The sequence below is a fragment of the Aquarana catesbeiana genome, linkage group LG03 (genome assembly GCF_042186555.1).
Source record: "Aquarana catesbeiana isolate 2022-GZ linkage group LG03, ASM4218655v1, whole genome shotgun sequence".
NCBI classification, from domain to species: domain Eukaryota; kingdom Metazoa; phylum Chordata; class Amphibia; order Anura; family Ranidae; genus Aquarana; species Aquarana catesbeiana.
In genome coordinates, this window is record NC_133326.1 from 586836377 (window position 1) to 586860798 (window position 24422).

The 24422-nt window shown below is 42.4% G+C and overlaps 1 protein-coding gene across 2 annotated transcripts in view; it reads right to left on the reverse strand.

Annotated features, from left to right (window-relative positions):
* The window catches only part of ARHGAP25 (Rho GTPase activating protein 25), a 214183-nt gene that overhangs the window by 114158 nt on the left and 75603 nt on the right, over nucleotides 1–24422 (reverse strand). Inside the window, exon 1 of one of the 2 annotated variants that reach the window (XM_073622033.1) lies at nucleotides 13160–13305. The exons of the other annotated variant lie outside the window; for it this stretch is intronic. The gene's annotated coding sequence lies outside the window, so the exon portion shown is untranslated. Of the gene's footprint in view, nucleotides 1–13159; nucleotides 13306–24422 lie in introns of those variants that run through there. 2 annotated transcript variants of the gene reach the window in all.

Genomic DNA, 24422 nt, shown 5'->3' on the forward strand with positions numbered 1-24422 from the left:
ACGTCGCTTCCGTGTTTACTATTAGGAGCCTGGAACGTAGCGGCTTCGTTCCAGTCTGTCCCTAACCGCCGGAGGCGGTGGATTGGTCATCGGGCCTCCCTATGGAACGAGAGGCCCGGTAAGAGCGGCGGGAGGGGGGACGTCCCCTCCCGCTCCTCCAGTATAACAGCCAAGCCGCATCGGTTGTTATACCAGGAAAGTCGATCACCGGCTCTAAAAAACAGTACCAGGATGATGCCTGCAGCTGCGGGCATCATCCCGGTATAACCCCCGAAAGCTGAGTACGCACATCTGCGTACACTCAGCGGGAAGGGGTTAAACTCTACCGAGCCCAATGCAGACTATCTGGTAGGTCATAGAACACATGCATTTTTTTCATTTTTTGTGTAGTATGGTGTGAAAGGACCCTACAGCAGGTCAAATGCAGGTCTGCAGGAGGTCAACTGAAGGTCAAATGCACCTGTCAATGAATTCTGAATGATGGCAGAAGAACGCTGCCTTTGCCTATCAACATGAATGCAAAGGCTGTTGACACCAGCCTTAAATGTGTGTAGAATAGATTTTGAAAGATACATCAGAGGCTGACAGCTTCTGCAGCTGAACCTGCTGGCCCGGCACCTAGCGTTAGGATCATTTAGGGCAGGGATCCTCAAACTACGGCCCTCCAGCTGTTGCAGAACTACACATCCCATGAGGCATTGTAAAACTCTGACATTCACAGACATGACTAGGCATGATGGGAATTGTAGTTCCTGAACACCTGGAGGGCCGCAGTTTGAAGACCCCTGATTTAGGGCATTATGCACCCTGGGACACATGTCCAATCACAAGAAGCCTGCGTTGGAAGCATTTGTCCCTGGGTGTATACTGCCCTAAATGTTCACACCACTAGATTGCCCATCCTGCCACAACACCTGTCAGCCTCTCCCAGAGTTTGAAAGGCTGCCGGCAGAGGGACTGGACAAGACACATGTGCTCTCCACCAGCTAAGTGCAATGTGCATGGGGCCTAAATCTCCTAATACTTGCCTTCAGCAATAGGCAACACAAAAACGGCTTTGTGTCCTGCAGTCTGGAAGGCAGAGCAGTTATTAACTAGTTCAGGCCTTCTGAGCGTATCATAACAGGAACAGGAAATGAAAGTAACATGTCAGAGTATAGAAAGTATTATACAACATACATATAACAACTCTAGCTATGAAAATAGTGACATCTACCAGCCAGATCGAGGTATGAACAGCACATATTTTTCTCATAGTAAAAAGGAGGTGTTATTCTCACTATTGAAAAATACAGCCAACAATGTACAGAATTATATCACAAAATAGTATTATGCATTTTAATGACATCACATCTTTCTTGATGCACACACGAGGCCCTCTGTATCTTTGTATACATCTAGGCCAGTGGTGGTCAAATGCAAAATTATAGATTGAGTGACACACCCAACACTCCCAGAAAGCCACACATTAACTGTGCATTTTCACACCTCAACTCAAAAATTTCAGTTTCAAGATAATGTTTGGATTTTTTTTTTTAAATGCTGAAAATAATAATTAAAATAAAAATGTCAGTTCTACTGCATTTTTTGCAGTGTATCACAATGCACACTGAAGCCATGGAGTAAAATAACCCCCAGCATTGGTGTCAGTGGCTGCAATAATAACCCCCAATATTGGTGTCAGTGCTATCATGATTAAGACACATTGGTGATCAGTGGCAGTGAAAGTTAACCCCCATCTGTCCCCTGAATTAGTGGCCAGTAGCAATGACATTTAACCCCACCCACCCTACACTGGTGGTTGGTCAGCAGCAGTGAAATTCAACTTCACCCTCCCTGCATTGATGGTCAGTGGCAGTGAAAGTTAAGCCCCCATTTACAAATGCTTTTATAAGTGATCACATAATCTCTGTTGTCAGCAGCGTACGGGACTTGGGGAGTTGGGAGTGGAGAAATAGCATTACACTGATCTTCCCAGTGAATGGCAGCGTGGGGGGGGGGGGGGGGGGGTTGAGCACAAGTCTGATCATTGGAGGGAAGGCAGGATGTTCTCCCAGAACAGCCAGGAAACTGACCATGCTGGGATGGCTGTGCTCTTATGCCTAGTGTGGTCAGTTTGAAATGGGAAAGCAAGGGGACTTGCAGGGTCACCAGAGATTTCACACAAAGGAAGAAATACAAAGAGAACAGAATACAATTTAACACAAGTCCATGGTACAGCAGGCACATATCAAGAATATGAAATGTTTTGGTAACATACACTTTAACCCCTTATATTGGTGATCATGGAAGTAAAAGTGTTAACGCCTCTATTTTCGTAGTCATGGCAGTGAATGAGTTAACTCCCCCATCCCCCTGTTTTGGTGGTTCTGACAATATTAGTTAACCCACGCTGCCTCTGCACTGGTTGTTGTGGCTGTAAAAGTGAACCCCCCATATTGGTGGCAATGGTAGTGAAAGTTTTAACCCCCCCTGTATAGGTGGTCATGGCAGTGAAAGTGTAACCCTTCCATCCCCCATGTACTGGTGGTCATGGCAGTAAAAGTGTTAACCCGCCATCCCCCCCCCCCCCCCTCCTTCACCGGTGGACATGTCAGTGAAAGTGTTAACCTCCAGCCCATTTTTGATCACTTACACATAACAATCTCCCATGCCGTTCTCTTTCTGTCTCCTCAGGACTTTACTTGTACTGTGGGCAGGGATCATTTTGGAGACAGTCTCTCTATCAGTGCCAGGTGCTGGGGCATGGAGAGCATTTGTGTGCCCGGCACCCCGCTGTCACTCTGTTTACTGACTGGTGCCCAACACACCATGTGCCACACATAGAGGGCCAGCGAGCCCTAAGTTGGGCACTAGGGGTCTAGGCTGTTTAGGTTCCTGGTCTCCAGTTTGGTTGTTATAAGTAGGGAGAGTCATGCAGGAGTCCCTTTTCCAAGCTTCCATCACTGCAAAGCTAATTGAGTGCCCATCTAAGGAACCTTTCCTTGCTCCACAAAGATGCTCTGACAGAATAGGAGAAGCCGCACACTGATGACATCACTCGGTTCATTGAATTCACTAAAATCACTCTAATCCGATTGGAACATTTGGATTGCCTGTTTCAGTAAGCCAGGTTTCTTAAACCTTTGTTCTTTTTTTTTCTAAATTCCAGCTCCCCTATGTATCTCTCTCTCTCTCTCTCTCTCTCTCTCTTTATATATATATATATATATATATATATATATATATATATATATATATATATATATATATATATATATATATATATATATATATATATACACATACATATATACACTTATTTTGCAAAAATAAAAAAATAAAACAGCTTTCCATTTAATCTAGATGCAATGCACTTGCTCCTCTAACCCCAGGCCAGATCAGCTCCTACCTCATTGAAAATAACCTTCTTGACCCCTTACAGTCTGGCTTTCGCTCGCAGCACTCCACGGAAACTGCCTTACTAAAACTCACTAACGATTTACTAACTGCTAAAACCAACAGCCAGTACTCCATACTCCTACTACTTTACCTCTCTGCGGCCTTTGATACTGTTGACCACCCGCTCCTTCTCAATAAACTACATTCCCTTGGCCTCTGAGATTCTGCTCTATCCTGGTTCTCTGCCTATTTATCACAGCGCTCCTTCAGTGTCACCTACAACTCTGTCTCCTCCTCTCCATTGCCTCTTTCTGTGGGGGTCCCCCAAGGCTCTGTTCTTGGACCCCTTCTCTTCTCTATCTACGCCTCCTCCCTTGGTCACTTGATAACTGCCCATGGCTTCCAATACCACTTATACGCTGATGACACCCAAATCTATCTGTCTACTCCTCACCTCACTCCTTCAGTCTCCGCTCGCATTACTAACTTACTAACTGACATATCAGCATGGATGTCGCACCACTTCCTTAAACTAAATCTCTCTAAAACTGAGCTATTAATATCCCCCCCCCACCCGTGCCCCCCTCCAACACTTTTCCATCAAAATCAACAATGCAACCATCAGTCCCTCCCCTCACGCCAGGGTACAAGCAGTCCTCGAGTTATGAACGGGTTAGGGACTGCCTTTTTGTTCTTAAGTTGGATTTGTACGTAAGTCAGAATCGAATGCGCAGAACAGCAGAGACGTCGTTTTCCTATGTTTTCTGATGTCGTTTTCCGATGGTTTCTGCTGTTTCCGGCATCATTTTCCGATGTTTTCCGCTGTTTTCCGATGTGCCCGCCAACGCCGCCTCCCGTTCGTAAGTAGGAGTCGTTCGCAAGTCGGAGGTTCGTAACTCGGGGATCTCCTGTACTAGGGGTAATCCTAGACTCTGACTTGTCATTTCAGCCTCAATTCCAATCGTTGTCAAAAGTTTGTAGAATTCACCTCCGTAACATCTCTAAAATTCGCTCCTTGTTAACAAATGAAACCACCAAGCTCCTCATTCACTCTCTTGTTATCTCTCGCCTTGACTATTGCAACTCCCTTCTCATTGGCCTACCTCTCCATAGGCTATTCCCTCTTCAGTCTATCATGAATGCTGCTGCCAGACTTATCCACCTTACCAACCGCTCAGTGTCTGCCAACCCTCTACTCCAATCCCGACACTGGCTCCCAATCACCCAGCGAATTAAATTCAAAATTCTAACCACAACATACAAAGCCATTTACAACTCTGCCCCGAGCTACATCACCAATCTTGTCTCCAAATATCACCCAAATCGTCCTCTCCGCTCTTCTCAAGACCTCCTACTCTCAAGCTCTCTCGTCTCCTCCTCTCATGCTCATCTCCAGGATTTCTCCAGAGCCTCTCCCATCCTCTGGAACTCACTACCTCCACCTGTCCGGCTATCCCCTACTCTTGCTACCTTCAGGCGATCCCTGAAAACTCATCTCTTAAGGAAAGCCTATCATATCTCTAACTAATCTTTTACCACTTCCATCAGCTCATTCCCCACAGTTACAACCTTTTGTACCACCTGCCCCACCCTATTAGATTGTAAGCTCTTCTGAGCAGGGCCCTCATAATCCTCTTGTATTTTACTGTATTATAATTGTATTGTCTCCCTTTTATATTGTAAACCGCTGCATAAACTGTTGGCGCTATATAAATCCTGTATAATAATAATAATAATAATAGTATTCTACATAAGCTTACCTTCCAGTCTTCATGGCTGTTTAAAAATACTGCTCCATTACTTCTGCCTTACTTCCTGGATAGACTTTAGGTCAAGACACAGGAAGGAGTTGACCAGCTGAGAGTAGATGATGCAGGGTGTGTACTAATGAGATCAGCTGGTCAACTCCTTCCTGTGTCATGACCTAAAGCAGGGGTAGGCAACCTTTGCCCTCCAGCTGTTTTGAATCTACAAGTCCCATGAGACATTGCAAAACCCTGACAATCACAGGCATGACTCCTAGAGGCAGAGGCATGATGGGATTTATAATTTCATCAAAGCTGGAGGGCCGAGGTTGTCAACCCCTGGCCTAAAGTCTGTCCAGGAAGTAAGGCAGAAGTAATGGAACAGTGTTTTTAAACAGCCATGAAGACAGTGAGGTAATTGTGTGTGGAATAAATGGAAAGCTGTTTTATTTTTACAAGAGAAATACGTTAATGGTATATTGGTACATAGGGGAGCTGGAATTTAGAAAAAAGAAACAAAGGTGAACTTAGCCTTTCACTCTAAACAGAGATCCAGGCTGAAAGTATAATTCCTTTGCACCACATTTCTGATCAGTATACGCCTTAAGTTTATCTTATTGATTTTTTACTTTCAAATGATTTTTATTTTCCAATGCTAAAGGTAGGCGTAACAAAATTTTGGCATGACAAAAGGCAATAGACATAACATCATAAACAGGTGACGAATAAGAACAATGTATTAGCAACAAGGCCCCGTCTGGTATCTCAGGGCGTCACAGTGGGCCACCTGAGAGTAGAGTGGGCCCGTACCCCTAGCTAGTAGGCAAAATGATGTGTAGCAGCAGGCTAAGGGAACATCCGGACAGGGGCACCCCTAATGGGATCATCCTGTGCCCCAGCCAGGCGAGCCCCCACCCTTAAATTTTCTAGCAGGGAGATAGGAGGAACCGGAGGTGGCCCTAGCGCACCACTGGTTTGGGTTATCAGATGTTTCTTGTTGATTTTTAACAGTCTTAGTAACTGATGATTTCAGAGGCAATGGGCGTTTTGGGACCTGTATGTCTGCAACATGTACTCAAGTGCATATTTGTCTGCCGTGTCGTAGATCAGCTGATGACGCTTCTGTAGTTGCATGTCTAGTAGCTCGGTAGACATGTAACTCTGTAGTAAAAAACTTTTCAAGATATCCCAGTAAGGTTTGCAGTCTAAAAAGCTTCTTTAGTGCTTCACCTTTCTTGGGGGTAATAAATAGAGGATTTCCTCTGAAAAATATTTCTCTCTCTTAGGAAAGATTAGAACTTAAAACATTAGTCCTTTCTGAATACCATACCTATGGAATACCGTGAGAGAAATGTAATGACAGTAGAAGATGTTATATTTGAGACAAATGTAATTTCTGTCCATTTATTGTAATAATCTATGAGGCCTAATTAACACTAGTGAAATTTCAGATGCGACTTCAGTCACACAGAATCGCATGACATGGAAATCACATTATTTTTAGGGATGCTGTTCCCATCAATGCAGCACAGCGCAACATGTTTTTTGGAAAAGGTATCTGTGCTACTTTGGTGCGCACAATTTTAGCCCTATAGATTTCAATATAAATGCACCAAAATTGCAGGTAAAACACATGTACATGCGTTTTTAGCACGCTTTTGGCCGTATTTTGTGTAGGTTGTTAAGGAGTGAGCACCTGCCAGCATCCTAACAACCAGTGACTCATCCCTACCTTGCTCATTTAGCCGTCAACCAGAGATGCTCTGCTGACAGGTAAATGTAAAAAAGGAGCAGGGAAGTTTAAAAAAAGGTGTAGGTTCCCCCACAATCTATACCAGGTATGAATTTTAAAGGGGACCCAACGTCAATAAAAAAACAAAAAAGATTATATGAGGCCCCCAAAACCAATACCAGACCCTTATCTAAACATGCATTATGGCAGGCCAGGAAAGGAGGGACGAGAGTATGCCCCCCCCAAACCATGCAAGGGCTAATGCCCTCAACTTGGGGGGGGGGGTACTTTGCCAGTACAAACCCCCCGTCACCTGGAAAAGCACCTTTCACAATGTTGATGAGGACAAGGGCCTCTTCCTCACAATCCTGACCTGGTGGTTTTAGGAGTCTTAGGGTAGGGGGGCTCAATGGATATTGGAGGATACCACCCCGCCCCCATGAGAATTCATAAGTGGCACATAGTACCCCTAATCATTCACAAAAAAAAAGCATGTACCCTAAAAATAAACACACCCAAATGTTTGATAAGTCTTTGCTCAGAAAAAAAACATTTCCCCTATGGTACTAATAAGCTATGAGGTCATTGGACAATACAGGCATCAACTAAGGACAGTCCTATTCTGTGGTAAGGTCATAGAAGAGGGCTCAATTTATTTTCTGAAATTGGCCTTTTGCTTCAAAGAATGTCCTGTAAGGGCTTGTTTACACTTGCTTCGACTTCAACATACATTAAAGCACCTACCGGTTCAACATGCTTTTTTAATGTGTTTTTGATGCTTCTGTGGTGCTTCAATGGTGCTTTGTGGTGCTTTTTTTGAAGCTTTAATGAAGTATGGCAGATGCCCTGTGTGTGTGTTGATACTGTATCTCATGCCTGCGATTTCTCCAAAACAAAGTGAAGCTAAAGCTGAAATAAAGCCTCTCAAAAGCTTCAGATGCTGTAAGTGAGCTTTGCCATTGACTTCTATGGAGGCTTTGAAGACGCTTTGAAGCACCACTAAAGCGGCATGGGGTATAAGCCGAAGCAAATCAAAGCAAACACAAGGTGTAAACAGGACCGTAAGCTAACCATTTTATTTAGTGACAGGTGCTTTGACAGGCGTGCAGAGAGCTTTAGCAAAGCCTGTCCGAAAACCTTGTTTTGAAGCAAGTATAAACTAGCCCTAGCCCTAGCAAGTATAAACTAGCCCTAGCTGTACTTGTACTAGCCATGCAACACAAGCTTGTTCTAGATATTTCTTAAAGCTTAACTCCATGTTTTTTTTTAAACTTACAGTGCAGGTCCAATTTGGTTACATCTAATTCTTTATATCTCACATCCACTGCGCTTGTTCTCTTATTGAAGGGCATATGGCGGCATGATCTCAGCGTCATCCAATCAGAGATAGCCTTGTATTCATTGGAAAGCATACAAGATATTTTCTGAATAGCGAAAATGCTGAGTGGGCAACCCCCTGTTTCAGTATACAGTTGGCAAGTTGCTCAAGCAGCACCAGAAGAGACCAGCGTTGACTGTAGCACAGGCTAAAACAATACATTTCTGGATCCTCAGTGGCCGGATGTGAGATATTAAGAATTAGAGGTAACTAAGCTGGACAAATGTAAATTTAAAGCAAAAAAATCCTGAAGTTCAGCTTTAAAGCGGAACTTTACTTTCTCAATCAATATTAGCTATTTTCAATTCTTATGCTGCTAGCACTGGTAAATAGATAGGAAGGTACTGAATATTATAGTTTTTTAAACTTTTTGTTTTATATTTCCTCCATTGCTTCCTGGTTTGTGTCCTAGGCCAAAATGATGTCATACATCCCAAGGGTCTTAAAAGGCATGTTTTTTTTTTCTTTCACCGGAGGAGAGGAGGAGGGGTTTTTTCAGCTAAGCACACCTTCTTGCCTGCATGTCTGAGCTAAAGGCAAAAGGATTCCTGGAAGTAAATGCTTAAGATGGCCATGGCTAGAAATGATAGGGGGTAGTTTTCAAAGTGATTTCTCAATAAAAATAAAGATTGGAGACATAGATGGATTGGTGAGCTTTGCTTTGAATATTAAAATGAACTAAATAGCATTTTTGTTTGTGGTGCTATTATACAATTCCAATTTCACCTTAAGCTTTTAGGAAACAGCTTCTCTTACAGAGAAGGATAAGCATTTCAATATTCGACATACTAGTTTTACATTTGATTGCACTTAAAATGTGTGTAAAAAAGTCCCTTGCATAGCTCAGTAAGCTGTCGCTGAGTGGTAAAAATGTGGAAATTGATTGTATAGAGGAACAACAGTAAAATCAGTCTGTATATGCAGTAAAGCATGCTTGTTATACTCACTGTCAAACCCAAGGGGTTAATCCTCTGCATTGTGTAAAAGGCTGTTTGATCCTGTCTTCTCTGATCCTCCCCTTCTTCCAAAGTCCAGAATCCCCCAGCCTTGGGGGCACGCTTCACATGCTCAGTTTGGTGTGTTTTGCTAGAGGGTTTTTTTGGGGGGGAGGGTGCATGTGATCAGCACATTGCCAATCAGCACTGTCTAGACAGAGAGTCAGGGGTCATGCAGCCTTATAGGACAGTCAGAGGAGAATGAAATCTGCTCCTATAAGCTTTAACTGGACACTGATCAGAGTCACAAGACTGCTATATACTGCTGATGAGAGAAGGTATTTAGCAGCTTATATTTACTAAAATATTTGCATTTCCATGTTCTGTGTACTTTGGGGAACCAGATATAGTGAATGCAGGGTGATGGGTTTTGTAACACTATAACAGTCACGGGCAGACAACCAAACGCAGGAATAGGGTCTCTAAGATGACTAATTAGTTGCAGAGCAGGTTCAGTCAGTGGTTCATTTGCAAAGTTCTTCTGGATGATTTCCCAAGGCAGTATAGAGAGAGAGAATCCTGTATCATGAATCAGGATACTCAAGTAGCCCTTGATAGCAGAAGCAGTAGTAATAGTTACAGTGCACAGCTGTTTATCTGGAAAAGGAGTGTCATACAGCAGATAAATTAAGTATTGACAGATCACCATTTTTCTAGGTAAATATATTTCTGAAGATGCTATTGACATGAAAATTTCACCACATGTTGGTAACAACCCATGCAATCCATACATACAAAGAAACCAAAACAAGTACATTCATAAATTAAGTTATGTGTAATAAAATGCAATGACACAGGGGAAAAGTTTTAAACACATGAAGAAAGGGAGGTGCAAAAACGCATGGAAAGCAAAGACACCAGCTTAAATCTATCAGTAATTAGAAAGCAATCCTGCCCCTTGTTAGTAATATCAGCTGGTTCAGGCTCAACTGATGCCCTATAAAAAGGTGTCTCATTACCAAGGTGTCACACAAGAAACATCCCATGATAGGTAAAAGCAAAGAGCTCTCTCAAAACTTTTGCAACCTTATTGCAAAACATACTGAAGGCACTGAATGTTCCAATAAGCACTGTTGTGGCCAAATTCGGGAAGTGAAAAGAACATCATTTTACCATAAACCGGCCACGACCAGGTGCTCCTCACAAGATTTCTGACAGATAAGTGAAAATAATTATCAGAAGAGTTGTCCAAGAGCCAAGGACCACTTGTGGAGAGCTTCAGAAAAACCTGGAATTAGCAGGTACAATTGTTTCAAAGAAAACAATAAATAATGCACTCAACCACTATTGCCTGTATGTACGCTCACCACGCAAGACTCTATTGCTGAATAAAAAGTATGTTGAAGCTGGTTTAAAGTTTGCTACACAACATTTGGACAAACCTGTGAAATATAGTCTGGTCAGATGACACCAAAATTGAACTATTTGGATACCATAATACGTACTATGTATGGAGGCCAAATGGCACTGTACATCACCCTAAAAACACCATAGCAACAGTGAAGTTTGGAGGTGGGAACATTATGGTGTGGGGATGTTTTTGGGCATACGGTACTGGCAAACTTAATATCATTGATGGAAGGCTGAAGGGACAAATGTAACAAGACATTGTTGATAAAAATCTGCTGTTACCTATCAGGATGATGAAGATGAAATGAGGGTGGACATTTCAGCAAGACAATGATCCCAAACACAAAGCCAAGGAAACTCTCAATTGGTTTCAAAGAAAGAAAATAAAGCTGCTAGAATGGCCCAGACAATCACCTGACTTGAATCCAATAGAAAATCTATGGAAAGAACAAAATTTCAGAGTTCATAGAAGTGGCCCACGGAACCTTCAAGGTTTGAAGGCTGTTTGTGTGGAAGAATGGGCCAAAATCACCCCTGAGCAATGCATGCAACTTGTTTCTCCATACAGGAGGCGTCTTGAAGTTGTCATTACAAACAAAGGATTTTGTACAAAGTAGTAAATAACTTTCAGTTAGCGTGTTTAATACTTTTTCCCTGTGTCATTCCATTTTATTACACATAACTTCATTTCTGAAGTTGTTTGTTTTAGTTTCTTTGTATGTATGGATTGCATGGGTTGTTGCCGACATGTGGTGAAAATTTGATGTCAATAGCACCTTTAGAAATATATTTACCTTGAAAAATGGTTACATGTTCAATACTTATTTTACCCGCTGTGTGTATCTACTCCTAAGACAGTAACCGTGGCAGTAAGTTCATGGACCTGTCTATCAGTAGACGTATGGCAGCTTTTTTCAAGGTGTCCAATATTCCTGCATTTATGGCACATGCATCTTTTGCAGAGCATGCAGCAAAGGTTTCAATGAGTTATGTTGAACCACATGTGAAGCGAAACCTGTACACGTGCAGCTCAGTTTAGATGAATCTCTTGTACCTTTGTATTGGACCTTGTGAGAGGCAGAGTCTACTAACAGCCTGTATGTTGCCAGTAGTCCCCTGACTGAGGGATTTTGCTTCAGCCTAGAAGTTTAATGTTGACAGAAAATTATTTCTAATAAAAAAAATAATAATAAAAATATTGCAGCTTACCAATTCTTAGATGTGATGGCTGCATTAGCTTTCTTTTTAGCATTTCTTTCACATCATTTCGCCTTGTGATCCTGCCAGTAAGTCTGTTGTTTTTCAACAGAACAAGTTCTCTTGCAGATGTAGCAGTGACATGGTTGAAACAAACCATTTACCACTAACAGGTGTGGTGATGATGGTCAGCTTCTATTTATTTTTGTAAAACCTTTATCCCAAAAGCAAGAATAAATATTGCTGTAACTACAAAAAAATTGTGAGCTGAAGTTTGGCTTCATTTTGTTAAGGTATCTAAATCTGCTAGTCCATATAACACTCCTCTCCCCCAGACTGACAATGCTGCTGTCCAGAGGTGCCCCTGTGCTCCTTCATTCAGAGTGGAGGCACTCTTTTACAGGAGGTGTGTTACTGGCCAGATCACCAGGTGGAAACCAGGAGTATAAAGCCTAAAAAAAGGAAAAAAATGCAGCCACCACATCTAATGATTGGTAAGCTGAAATATATTACATTTTTGGTTTTGGCTTTATTACCACTTAAACTCATGTTCCAAGAGCAATCTTCATCCAATGTGGGCTCAGTTTTTTTTTTCATTATGCCCTGTACACATGACCGGTTTTGCCGTTGGAATAAACTCCGAAGGCTTCTCCAACGGAACTCCGACGGAATTCCGCTCAAGCAGTCTTGCCCACACACGATCACACCAAAGTCCGACCGTCCAGAACGCGGTGACGTACAACACGTACGACGGGACTAGAAAAAGGAAGTGCAATAGCCAGTAGGCAATAGCTTCTGTCTCGTACTTGCTTCAGAGCATGCGTCGTTTTTGGTCCGTCGGAACAGCATACAGAGGAGCGGTTTTCCCAATAGGAATTGGTTCCATCGGAAATATTTAGAACATGCTCCATTTCTAGGTCTGTCAGAATTAAAAAAAAAGTCCGATGAGGCATAAATGCGATCGGAATAATAGACAATGAAAAGCTTCCGTTGGACTTTTTCTGTCGGACATTCCGCTTGTGTGTACGCGGCATTAGTTTCCCTCTTATCATTTCATCAATAAGAGCAAAAAAACTCAAAGATAACAACCAAATCTCTCAAAGAAAAGGTGCTATAAATTATATTTTGGATTAACCATCGTGTCCAAGTTCCCGGATTTTACAATCACGTTGCAGAACTTTAGGCTTTAGGAACAAAGGAGTTCTTTAATGTACTGAGACCTGTATAACAAGTGTCATCTACTGCTGTCAAAGTTTAGAAAATTTGCTGTCATTATATTCCAAGGCAGTGAATATAAGGAACGCTAAGTCCTTCTGATTAGTAGCAGGTTTGTAATTCTTAAACATACTAACTCTAGTAGTAAAAGACATTGCATGCTCACCATGGTGTAGAAGAAAAGATGCAGGCTGCTATAGAGAATCCATCCTTGTCACCAACCTTGGTGTATCCTGTAGTCTGGGAGGCAGAGTAGTTATGGAGTGCTTTATTAACAAGTTCAGGTCTTCTGAGTATATCATAACAGAAAAAGGAACTATCTACCGGCCAAAGGTATAGACAACAAATCTGCCTAGCACCTGCTGCATCTGACAATGACAGAAGCAGGCGTGAGCTAGATGCACTGCAAGCATCATGTATGTCATCTCCAAGTGAATCAGTGTTGATTTTTAAACTAGGCAAATCGACTTGTAATGTCTACTTCACTTCAAAGCTGAACTATAGGCAGACAGCTAAATACATAGATCAAAACATATAAGAATGTTGTTCTACCTGCCAAACAGTTTGCATTTCTGTACATTCAGTTTTGAGATGTACACATTCCTAGCACACAGTACAGCTCTGTCTGGCAGGACATGAGGCCTAATTTTTCCTCTGCTGCAATTCAGTAACAGTAATTCCCTGTACACATGATCGGACATTGATTGGACATTCCGACAACAAAATCCTAGGATTTTTTCCGACGGATGTTGGCTCAAACTTGTCTTGCATACACACGGTCGCACAAAGTTGTCGGAAAATCCGATCGGTCTGAACGCGGTGACGTAAAACACGTACGTCGGGACTATAAATGGGGCAGTGGCCAATAGCTTTCGTCTCTTAATTTATTCTGCGCATGCGTGGCACTTTGTGCGTCGGATTTGTGTACACACGATCGGAATTTAACCAATCGGATTTTGTTGTTGGAAAATTTTATAGCCTGCTCTCAAACTTTGTGTGTTGGAAATTCCGACGGAAAAAGTCCGATGGAGCCCACACAGGATCGGAATTTCCGACAACACAATCCGATCGCACTTTTTTCATCGGAAAATCCGACCGTGTGTACAGGGCATAACACGTTTCCTCCCCATCCTGTGATTGGACAGTAAAGGGAGAAGTAGGAGGCTGGATTGACTTATCAGCATGCTCCTTGCAGTGCAGCACAACTAACTGACTCCTTTTGTTGCTTGTTCCTCCTCCATTCTGAGCTCTGCGTTGCAGTGAATTACATGTAGCACCCTCTAGCTTTGTGTGCTAGATGTGCTGGATGTACATAGTGGTAAGCTGTAGTATAGGTAACTTTAGCCTGGCTGAGAGCAAGGCTGGGTTGAATCTGGGTCAGGTCAAACAGCACCCCTGGTACCTCCCCCTACTTGCTGGAACCTTGAAGAAGCTTCCAGAAAAATTGGTGGGAGGTTAGGAGGAGCTGCTTGAAGTATTAAGGCGGGCCCCAGTATATACTCTCAAATACTCTGGGTCATGCCAGCAGGGGGGTGACCTCAGGCCAGGGGCTCAGGTGCTGGAGGGATCCTCTAACAACACATGGAAGAGTTCTGTCCTGCATGCACGGAAGTAGGTGTGAGGGCAGTACATTCAGGATTTCTCCAGGAGAAGACAACCGGGCTGGTGAGTGTGCATTCTGGGAGGACTGTGGAGAAGTAGCCAGGTGGGCTGGTGAAAGAGGCAGCTGCAGCCAAGCAGGCTGGCAGTGAATGAAGAGGTGGTGCTGGGATCAGTAGCCACAGGGATGTAAGATGGACACTATATTTTGCTACACAACCCAAGGGGCCGGGGTCCCCGCCTGTAAAGGGTTTTTGCTTCAAGATCTGACAATTGTCTTTTTTATCAGATCATCTATCAGTGTGCTAGCTAGGATTTCTGCAAGCAAGTGTGCTGGAGGAAGCAGAGGAGTGTATATAGCCTGTATATAGGAGAGTTGTCCCTGAAGAGTTCTTTAAAGTCAAGTGGGCATCCCATAATACCCCTATTCCCTATCTATATTTTATCCCCTTAATAAAAACACAAAAACAAGCACTGGACTGTTTTTTTACTCTGGGAGCCTGTGAAAATTCTGTGTGCCTGGCTGTGCAGGGTGGGGGACTCCAATCCACCACGTTGGGTGCGCTACATACAAAGGTGTCCTTTTATGAAACTGAGATCAGCAGCGATCCCGAGTCTCACCGCTGATCTCAGCTCATGACCAGTTTATGAAACTGAGATAATCAGCGGAGAACATGTTCTCCGCTGATTATATCAGCACAGTGAGAATTTGTAACTGACTTCACAGAAACGGCCAGTTTATGAAGGAGCGATCTCAGCACCTCACTGGCGATCTGTGACAGAATTCTCACTTTCTGATTCACCATTTCAGAAGTGGAGAATCAGAGTGAGAAGCCTGAAACTGGCTGATATTCTGGAGAAAGTACACACCCCAAAACCAGCAGGATAGGAATTTATAGTGTATATATATATATATATATATATATATATATATATATATATATATATATATATATATATATATATATATACATATATATATATATATATATATACATATATATATATATATATATATATATATATATATATATATATATATATATATATATATATATATGTATATATATATATATATATATATGTATATATATATATATATAGATATAGATATGTATATATCTATATATAGATAGATAGATAAATAGATATTTATTGATATATATAGACTATATCTATCTATAGATATATCTATAGATAGATACATCTATTATATATATTTTTACATATATATATATATATATATATATATATATATATATATATATATATAATCTATATATAGATATAGATAGATATATAGCTATATATATATATATATATAGATATATATATATATATCTATATAGATATATGTATATATTTTTTTTTTAGATGTTCACGTCTCTGGCTGGGTTCACACTTGTGCGATGCCGGACATCGCACAGGAATCGCATGTAATTCGCAGCACACTGCCATTCACATTACATGCGATGTCTGTACGTTGCGATATCAGCTGTACAGGTAGTATGGCTGATATCGCACCGCATTCAGAGCAAACACGCACAGGACCCTTTTTTCTGTTCGGACCAGAATCGGATCGCATGTCCGGACTGTCAGTTCGCAGTGCGATATGCAAGCTGAACTGGGGGTGTCGTTAACAATGTATTGACACTCCCCAGCGATTCGCATATGGCAGTGTGAACTGACATGCGAGTCGGTGCGATGCGGGAACCCGCAGTGGATTCGCAGTGTTCTCGCATTGCACCAGTTTATCAATTTTTATGTTTATCAATTATGAAATATATTTTATTTTAATTTATTAATAAATATTTATACTTGTATACTTTATTAAAATTATTTTTTTAATGATTATAAATGTATTTTGCATTTATATGAATGGTGTATAGCTGCATTACATATGTGCATTACATTCATTTACTATACACCATTCACATTTAAATAGGGACATGTATGATCTTTAAATATTGATAAAAACAATGTTTTTTTTATAATTAGGTTAATGTATATTGTGTAGGGGGAATTTAACTTTATTATTTTATTAATATGTTGGGGAATAATGTGTGCTGATTTGTGTTAAACTTTTGTATTTTATGGTTCCTCATACTGTAATCCCGCTATATCACGCGAGATTACAGTGAGAGGAGCCATTCTCAGGAGTTCCCGGGGTTTGTAGATCGCTCCTCAACTCAACATGAGAAGCAATCTACACACTTTCATAAACAGGCACTCAGAGGAGAGCGATCTCCTCTGAGAATGCCTGAGAACTGAAAAGCGGTATTTTACCGCACTTTCATAAAAGGACACCAAAAAGCAGATACCAAGTCAAAATGAGGTACCTACACTGTTTTCATGAAAATACTTTAGCATATAATTACAGAGCTATAAGTGTTTTCTTTTTTTATGTCTTACTGGAATTTACCTCAAAAGCTGATCTCGAGCCTCCACAGCGCCTTTAACTAATCACTGGCATAGCAAAAACAACCTAAAGTACCTAAATGTACTCACTTAAACCTATTATCAAGTGACATTCAGACCCGACCTTCTCCTGTGCCCAGGTGGAGGGGGTCCTTCTTCAGGTACCCCCGTCACTTCCTATTGGCAGTCCAATGGTGGGGTCCTCTCAGGATCCAGAAGTGAAGTCTCAGTAGTGATGTCAGCATTAGGTAACCATCAGGAACTGGCACATTTGCAGCCCTGGATTATCACCCCCAGCTCTCACACCCAGAATTTGCTGAGGATCCTAGATGATGGACTTAAAATATTAAAACTTACTTTGCCTCATGTAAGAATGAGAAAGAGGGCACAAGCATTTGGGCATGACAACATGGACATGCGTTTGCCCCTCCCTTTCTTAATATAAAAAAAAAAAAAGTTATATGTTCACATATTATATGCAAAATAGAAACGGGTGGAAAACGGGAGCAAGGAGACTGGGATATGCATCACGTGACCTCTGGAAAATTCCCAGAAAGTCACGTGATGCAATTGGAAAATTTTAGAAGTAGGGCTTATTAAAAATAGGACCCCGCTTTGAGGTAAACCACCAGTGGGTCTGTCACAGCTGAAGGAGCTCCACCTCACCGTTGTCATGTCCACTAAATCACTAGTGAGGCAGGTGCTGGAGTGGGCAGGTAGCAGTGGTGGGAGAAGAATGCCTGCAGCGGTGCCTTCATTTGGCTGACGAAGAAGAGACACGGCAGGGACAGAAAACAGAAGAAACAGCTGAGAGAAATGAAGGCTCTCCTGTTAACCACCTGGGGAGAGGGAGACCGCCATTAAGGAGCCCTGAACAGAGCAGTCACAGCTGCAGAGGTCCGCCATTCCGGCGCCCCCACCTCTGGGTATTACAGAACAGCAGCAGAGACCGCTGGAAAATGCAGCCGCGGTGAATGGACATATCAGAACAAGTCAGAGGAATAAGAAAAAACAGAAGGTTCTATCCCTATCACCACCCAGAAGAGGCAGAGGTAGACCCATTCAAGTTATTCAGAGTGGGGAACATGAGGAGATTCCAGTCACAGGAGCAGTTGCTGGGCAATAGGCTAGTCACAGCTCCTGGCAAGTAAACCATGAAACTAGCCTAATGTCAGAGCATGGGCAGCCAATACCCTCTCTGACGAGCGGAAGAATCAGAGAGCAGCATATAGCTGCTCCCATTCACAATAATGCACCAACACCACCTAGTGTTGACGGTGAGTTATACAGCATACTAAGTGTAAGGCTGACCACAGGTCAGCCTGTAATTGTAGGAGGAGTCAGGCTGCATAAAGCCTGCCCTCCTTTGCCTCCTTCCCTGTGGTCGTTGGATCCTCTGTAGGTACGTCATTTCCGGGCGACTCTGATGTCACTTCCGGGTTCGGATCTCGTGCGGTGCCTCGCTTCTGCTGTCCCCTCCTGCTTCTCGGCTTCTTCATTGACAGCGCTTGTCTGCAGCTTCTGGCACGGCAGAGGCGCTGGTCAGGGGAGTGGCGGCTTCCCTACTTTTTCACCTCGCTCCGGGTTCAGTTTGACATGTGGGGGTGCGTGGGGGGGGAAGGTGTGTTGAGGGGTCATGTGTGGTTCTGTCAGGGGACATCAGATCCTTAGGGCCCAGGAGCAGGCTGGAGGGGGTCTCTGGTGGATTGAGGAGCAGCTCCGTCAGGGACCCCCGGCCTCGGCTCAGCTCCGTGGCATCATAACATTCTCGCCAGCCACTATTCTCTGGTATCCTGGGCATGTCGCGTCAAGTATTTCTGGTCAAAGAAGGTTTTTTTTTTTTAAAGAACCCTCACGTTCCTGTTTGTTTCCTTCTATAGTGGTTTTCCACATTGCAGCAGGGTGCTCAGGATTCTGTTTGGTGGTTCCCTAGCAGTTCAGGTATGTATTGTAGGTTTTGTTTAGGTTTGACACTTTTCTCACACATTACGGACGTCCACATCTGTTCCACTGCTAAACAAATTTAAAAATAAATAAATAAATAAATAAAACGTTCTCATGCAATTTACGTTTTCAGGCAATTTACGGTTTTCATGCGATTTACGGTTTCTCATGCATTTACGGTTTCTCGTGCATTTTACGGTTTCTCGCGCATTTTACGGTTTTCCTGCGATTTACAGTTTCTCATGCATTTTACGTTTTTTCATGCAATTTACGGTTTCTCATGCAATTTACACCGAAATTTACAGTTTCTCATGTAGTTTACGGTTTCTCATGCATTTTACGGTTTCTCATGCATTTTACGTTTTTTTTCATGCGATTTATGGTTTCTCATGCATTTTACGGTTTCTCATGCATTTTACGGTTTTCATACAAATTACAATCTCTCATGCATTTTTACGGTTTCTCATGCTTTGTTACGGTTTTTCATGCATTTTACGGTTGCTCATGCATTTTACGGTTTTCATACAATTTACGATCTCTCTTGCATTTTTACGGTTTTTCATGCTTTGTTACGGTTTCTCATGCAAATTACGGTTTCTCATGAAATGTACGGTTTCTCATGCAATTATGGTTTCTCATGCAATTTGTCACTTCTTATGCCTATTCATGTTTTTCTTACATTTCCCATGTTTCTCACGTTTTCCCATGTTTCTCACGTTTTCCCATGGTTTTCCATGTTTCTCATGTCTTCCCATGTTTCTCACGTTTTCCCATGCTTCTCTCGTTTTCCCATGCTTCTCTCGTTTTCCCATGTTTTTCTCTTTTTCCCATGCTTTCTTACGTTTTCCCAAGTTTCTCTCGTTTTCCCAAGTTTCTCTCGTTTTCCCAAGTTTCTCTCGTTTTCCCAAGTTTCTCTCGTTTTCCCAAGTTTCTCTCGTTTTCCCAAGTTTCTCTCGTTTTCCCAAGCTTTCTCGCGTTTTCCCATGCTTTCTCGCATTTTCCCATGCTTTCTCACGTTTCATGTCATATGCTTTTTTATGTCACGGCCTTTCGTTCGCTGCATTTCCGTTAGCTAGTGCTCACATCCAGGGTCTGTCACGTCTACAGATCCATACGGGCTGAGGTTTCGTTTTAATTGAATGTTGTCTCACAATCTTCCCGCCTTTTTCCATACGTCATACGTGCACGTTCATCATTACACCTTTACTACTACCCACCACAGTCTGTGGGTACCTTAGCCCTGAGTGTCCGTTTTAATTTTCTGTCCTGGAGCCGCAGGTTGCTCTGGCTCGCTTACTGCATACAGTAGGGTGGTGTCGTCATTAGGTTCACATTCTTGCGCTCTTGGTCTTGTCATTTCTGCACCCACTTGTCAGGTACCAGGGGTGTTATGTCATGGGCTGGTTGTCTGTAATGTTATCTGGTTGCTTTCACACAGCTGGGTTTTCCATGTTCTGCCACTGCAGGTTACCCATCACGTCTATGGGTTTAACGGATTGAGGTGATCGTTTTTAATGGGCTTGTTCGGTGGCAAGTCTCCTCATCTGTTCTTACGCTGCTTATGCATTTCATACAAATGCACGTTTCTCATGCAATTTACGTTTCTCATGCAATTTACGTTTCTCATGCAATTTACATTTCTCATGCAATTTACGTTTCTCATGCAATTTACGTTTCTTATATGCAATTTTCGTTTTCTTATGCAATTTTCGTTTTCTTATGCAATTTACACTTCTCATGCAATTTACACTTCTCATGCAATTTACACTTCTCACGCAATTTTCGTTTCTCATGCAAGTTACCTTTCTCATGCAATTTGTTGTTTCTATGCTAAACTCACATTTTTCATGTTTCTCTCGTTTTCCCAGGTTTCTCATGTTTTCCCAATGTTACTCTCATTTCTCATGTTTCTCACGTTGTTCATCAATTCACGTTCTCGTGCTACCGGCGTTTCTCATGTAGTTTGCGGTTTTCCTGCAGCCTTGGTTCTCATGCTGCTCACGTTTTCGTCAGCTCGCGCTATACATGGGTTTCGTTCCTTCACGCAGCTTACGTTCCTGTCACAGGTTTCTCAGTCTGCTCACGTTTCTCTCGCAGTTCATGTTGCTCACCCAGTGGTGTGTCATTTCCACTCAGTTCATGGTTACTATTTTCATCTTTTTGCGGGGTACCGTTCATATGTTTTGTCCTCTCGGTTGAGTTGGTCAGTTTTATTTGGTGTGGGCAGCAGCAATTCTTCTCATCCAGGTTACATTCTTATCTCGGTTCTGTTTTATAAATTTACATCTTACCACTTACTTCAGCACCTGGATATGTTTTCAGGTTGCAAATTCCGCTTGGCAGGACATGTCTCAAGCAGCGGATACTGGGGACTTCGCTTCTATCTCTCCTTCTCCAGCTGGTTGGGTCGGAGCACAGTAGCTCACCCTCTCTCGGAACCTGGTCCGTCCCAAGGCTTCATTATTTCACACTCGGCTAGCTTCAATTCTTGACCCGATGGCAGTATTCCTACGCGGTGGATTGCTTTCCCAGCTTCGGCGCGGAAAGCCCAGATTTTTACGTTACTATTCCCTTGCTCGTCGAGCGCAAGTGCGGAGCAGGTTACCCAGCGGACTGCGGTTTCTTCCTACTACTTGATTTTTGTTTTTTGCTTTTAACTCATATCAGCCTGCAGGACTATCGGGGCGTATCTGGCTGGGACTCAGCATTTCATGTTGTTGGTAGACCCCGACAGGCCTTTCTTTATTTTCTGCGCACTCTATTTAAGCCGTCCTCAGGGATCCTGAAGAGTAGCCCTCCTGCTGTGCTCAGCAGACTTCTCATCATGGGTCATGTTTTCGTGTCGTATCTGTCATGCTCTCAAGGTCTCCTTTGCATTGGGTACCAGCTTGGTGCTCAAGGCAACGCTGTACCCGGCCTTTTGGGGGTCCTGAGGCCAGGGGAGTTGCTCTTCTGTCCAGGGTCTCACTTACTTTTGGCCAAATCAACGGGTTTTGCACCCCGGCCTTTTCTGTTTACATCTGCATGCTCGCAAGACACAGCAAGCGGCTCTGTCATCAGGTTTTGGAGCCTGGCAAGGCGTGGTGCCCGGTGTTGGTTTAAACCAGCCCGGCAGTGCTACATCCGATAAACCCAGGGATGGTCCTCAGTTGCCTTTTCCTAGCACTCCCCTCTCTGTAGCTCAATGCATACTTCATTGCCCTTTTTTGGCCAATTGGGGTCTGGACCCTAAGGCATACTTTGGCATTCATTCAAGATAGGTGCAGCTTCTTTGAATTTGCGCCAGGGGGCCCTGGCCCTTATTTGGTATTTGGGGTAGGTGGAGGTCGTCTTGTTTCTCTGGGTATGTCCCAGAGCCACTTTGGAGAGACCACAAGTGGCTGTCAATTTGGCAGATTGTACGTTAATTCTGTGGGTAATAAATCTTGCTGTTAAAGCTTTCATCCTACTGGGTTTAGTTTTGCCCCCTTTTAGGCATACTGACCACGTGACCCAGGCACACTTCAGGTCCATGTTCTCTGTTGCTCTTTTGTTTCTTTCCTACACTATCCAAAGATTGACTCCGAGTACAAGTGTAAGGCTGACCGCAGGTCAGCCTGTAATTGTAGGAGGAGTCAAGCTGCATAAAGCCTGCCCTCCTTTGCCTCTTTCCCTGTGGTCGTTGGATCTCGTGTCCCACCCACCCATTCCCTTTCTTTTTTTCATTTTATTTCATTTCATACTTGGGTATGCCCCCTTTTAGGCATACTGACCACGTGACCCAGGCACACTTCAGGTCCATGTTCTCTGTTGCTCTTTGTTTCTTTCCTACACTATCCACGGATTGACTCCGAGTACAAGCAATATTAATGAATCTTTTGCAAAATTATCTGACATAATGACTCCAAATGTGAATGTGAGTCTTAATTATGCAGCAGTATGGTCTAGTAACACAAGTAATATGAATACAGTTGAAGATGGAATTAGCGCTAATTATGTGGCAAACTCTAATGGTTTAAATTCTGTAGTAGAAATTTCTGTTTCCTCCAGCATTTCTCAGGCTATTTCAGCAGTTCCTGAAAGATGTATGAAAGAAGCGCTACCGTGTGAGATCTCGCCACTGGGATATCATCTTTCCAATCAAACAAAAGAATAAATCTGGAAGGGTGAATTTATAGACATATTGTCACTATTGCCATCTTCTAAAGATTTTATAACAAAATCTGAGAGGAAACTTGAAGAAAAAAGTGAAGATGATAGGCAGAGACCAGTGGCGAGATCATTTCATAAGTGGCTTCAGTACTTCACAATTTATGCAAGTGTTCTGGGTAAAAAACACCCCATTATTCTGTTATGGACATTTTCATCATCTGGAACATGTATTGGAGGCATACAGGAATTTCGGAGGATTAGGATGGTATAATTACAACAAATCATTCAGACAAAAACTGTCTATTTATCCATCTTTAAAGTGGAGTATGAAAGACATGGGGCTATGGCTTAATTTAATATTGCCACAAAAATCTGCATTTTCTAAGCCAGCACCCACATCTTTTATCTCGCCATACAAAAAAGGTTTCTGTTATGCATTTAACGAAACACAATGGAGATGGGGTAATGCCTGTAAATATAGGCATGAATGTTCACAAAGTTCGGGTACACACCCATTAGTTAAGTGTTTCAAAAGGGATTTTTTTAAGGACAGAGAGAACATACTGCAAAAAGCATGCACACCAGTGAGATTATCAAGAATGCTTCACTGGTTGGAAATTTATCCTGACCAGGAGACAGACAAAATTTTAGTTAATGGATTTTCACATGGTTTCCTATTGCCTATAATCAGTGGTAATGGCTGTAATATGGTTGAAAATCTAAAGCCTGTTAATCTATTCCCTCATTTTGCAAAAGAAAAGTTAAAGAGGTATCGTAAGGCCGTATGGCTGGTCCTTTTAAAAATCCTCCATTTATCAACTTTAGAATCTCGCCATTAGGTATTATACCAAAAAAGGAACACAACTCGTATAGGCTTATATACCACTTGTAATACCCAAAGGGAGCATCTTTAAATGATGAGATTGAAGAAACTTTGTCTTCAGATGTATATAAAGGCAGCTTTTTGTTTATTACCAATAGCTCCAGAGGCATATAATTTGTTAGGTATTCATTTTGAAAATAACTTTTATTATGATATGTACCTACCTATGGGCTGCTCAATATCTTGCGCCCATTTCAAAAAATTTGCCACGTTTTTGGAATGGGTGGTAACATTTGAGTCTGGATATGAAGGAATCCTACATTATCTGTATGACTTCCTATTCATAGGTCCTGCAGACTCCCCTAATGCCGAGTACACATGGCCGGACTTGCCGATGGGCTAAACTCCATCGGCATTTCCGATGGAAAGATTTAGAACATGTTCTATATCTTCAGAAATGCCGACAGTAAAAGTCAGATGGGGCATACACACGGTCGGAATGTCCGACCAAAAG